Source organism: Apteryx rowi, unplaced genomic scaffold (genome assembly GCF_003343035.1).
Source record: "Apteryx rowi isolate R43461 unplaced genomic scaffold, aptRow1 scaffold_33, whole genome shotgun sequence".
Classification (NCBI taxonomy): Eukaryota; Metazoa; Chordata; class Aves; order Apterygiformes; family Apterygidae; genus Apteryx; species Apteryx rowi.
In genome coordinates this window covers 4,356,711-4,359,346 of record NW_020449752.1, presented here as the reverse complement: position 1 = coordinate 4,359,346, position 2,636 = coordinate 4,356,711, and positions in this window count along the sequence as shown.

Sequence of the window (2,636 nt, the reverse complement as noted above, 5' to 3'; positions counted from 1 at the left end):
CCCTCTGCGCGCGCGCCGCGGGGCGGGGCGGGGCGTCGCGTCGCGGACACGTGGAGCAACCTGCGCGCGTCCCGCGGGCGCCGCTGCCGGTTCCTTACCTTCGAGGGGCCGAATTGCCCCGGCTTGGCCTCCCCCTGCTCCTTAATCCCTCCCGAATGGGGTAAAAACTCCCGGTTTCGGTGCTTTTTTTTTTCCCGGGGCCGTCCCGCTCGCTCCGTGACCCCACGTCCTGGTTCCCGAGCGCGGGAAAAGGACGGGCCGTTTGGGGAGCGGCTGGGGTCCTGGCGTCTCCGCGGCGGAGGCTCCTCTCAGGACTTTCCCACCGGGCTTTTAGGACGAGTTCGCGGGGTTATGGGATTTATTGCTTTCCTTTAGCTTTTTTAAGCGTTAGACACGAGGAGGGGKTTTTTTTTCCACTGGAAAAACGCTTTCGCTTCGGCAGGCGCTGCCTTCCGGCATCCCCTGTGGATAGGTTAAGGTTGACGTTGGAGACGGGAAGGTCTCCAAAAGCCTCGCGTGCTGTTCCCGCGCTAGCAGCTTCCGCGGCAGCCGTGAAACAGGATCGGTGGAATCGCCGGTGGCCGAGACAAGAAGGGGGAGAGGAAAGGAGAAGGGGGGAAACAGAGAGGAGAAGAGATGAGAAGGGAAGATGATGAAGAAGAGATAAGGAGAAGAGGGGAAAGAAGAGGAGGGGGAAATAAAAAGAAGAGAGGAGGGGGAAGACGAGGGGAAGATGAAGAGAAGATGAAGAACGGAAGGAGCATGAAGAGAAGAGATGAGAAGGGAAGATGAGGGAAGCATGAAGGGAAGTTGAAGAGAAGATGAAGAAAAGGAAGATGAAGAGAAGAGACAAAATGAGAAGGGAAGATGAAGGGAAGAGAAGAAGAAAAGAAGGAAGATGAAAAAAGAAGGAAGATGAAAAGGGGAAGAGAAGAAGAAAAGGAAGATGAGAAGAGAGGAGACGAGAAGGAAAGATGAAGAGAAGATGAAGAAATGAAGGAAGATGAAAAAAGAAGGAAGATGAAGAGGAGAAGAGAAGAGACGAGAAGGAAAGATGAAGAGAAGATGAAGAGGTAATATGAAGAGAGGAAAGATGAAGAGAAGAAAAGAGATGGGAAGAAGAGGGAAAGATGAGAAGATGAAGAAAAGAAGAAACGAGGAGAGATGAGAAGGGAAGAAGAGGGAAGATGAAGAAAAGAAGGAAGATGAGGGGAAGAGACAAGATGAGAAGGGAAGATGGAGGAAAAGATGAAGAAAAGGAAAATGAAAAGGAGAAGAGATGAGAAGGGAAGATGAAGAGAAGATGAAGAGGAGGGAGCATGAAGAGGAGAGGGAAGATGAGAAGAAAAGATGAGAAAAAAAGATGAGAAAGGAAGAAGAGGGAAAGATGAAGAGAAGATGAAGGAGCACAAAGAGATGAGAAGGGAAGAAGAGGGGAAGATAAAGGAAAGTTGAAGAAAAGGTGAAGAAAAGGAGGATGGGGCTTTGCTGGCCTGGGCTGGACGAGCTCTTTGCACCTGCGCGGGGAGGAAGCCAAGAGCCGGCCAATTCCGGGCACTTTTCCCCTCCTCACCGCTCCGAGGGCGCAAAATACCTTTATTATCGCCGTTCCTCGGGGCCGACGACCCGTCTTGGCCGCCAGGTGATGATTCCTCCTCGCCCTCCGGTTTTCTAGCTAATTAACACAATTCGATCCCGCATTTCCCATTTTTTTTCCGGGCTTTCGCTCGTTGTTTTTTTTCCCCCCCTTCCGTGCTTTCCTCCGGCGGCATCAGTTGGCTCCACGAAGGATATCGTATCTCCTTGTAGACGTTGCCAACTGTTCACTTAAGGGTTTGGGGTTGGTTTTGTTTTTTTAGTGAAAAGTGGCTTTTTGACCGAAACGCACATTTTAACAGGGAAAGTTTGTTTTGGCTGAAAGCCACATTTTTTTTTTCCTATTAAAAAGAAAAATGCCGAGCGGAGCGGCCTGGAGGAGGAGAACTTCAAGAGCAAAAGCTCCGCGTTGTCAGGCTCCTCGTCATCCAACCCAACGCAACCCATTGCCCTCCCGGGACAACCCCCGGAGCGGGATATTGGGGCTAAAACCGCGGGAATTCTGCAAGGAAACCCGTGGCACCTCAATTTAGAGGGCTTGCCTCCAGCCCCGTCTCCCGGATGGACCTTGGGCCAAGGTGGCAGGTAGCTTGTGTCCGTCCCTGTCTTCCGGATGGACCTCAGGCCGGTGCTTCAGACAGCTCATCTCCAGCCCTGTCTCCTGGATGGACCTCGGACCGATGTTGTAGGTCGCCTGTCTCCAGCCCTGCCTCCAGCGTCATCTCTTGGATGGACCTTGGACCTACATTGCAGGTAGCTTCTCTTCGGTCCTGTTTCCAGCCTCATCTCCTGCGTGGACCTCAGACCGACGTCGTAGGCAGCCGTTCCCTGGTCATGTTTCCAGCACCACCTCCTGGATGGACCTTGGAGTTGCACTGCAGACAGCTTGTTTCCAGCTCCTGAATGGACTTTGGACTAGTGTTGCAGGTGGCTTCTCTTCGGTCCTGTTTCCAGGCCTGTGTCCTAGATGAACCTCCGACCAATGGTGCAGGTAGGTGGCCTCCAGCCCCATCTCGCAGGTGGACCCCAACCCATGGTGC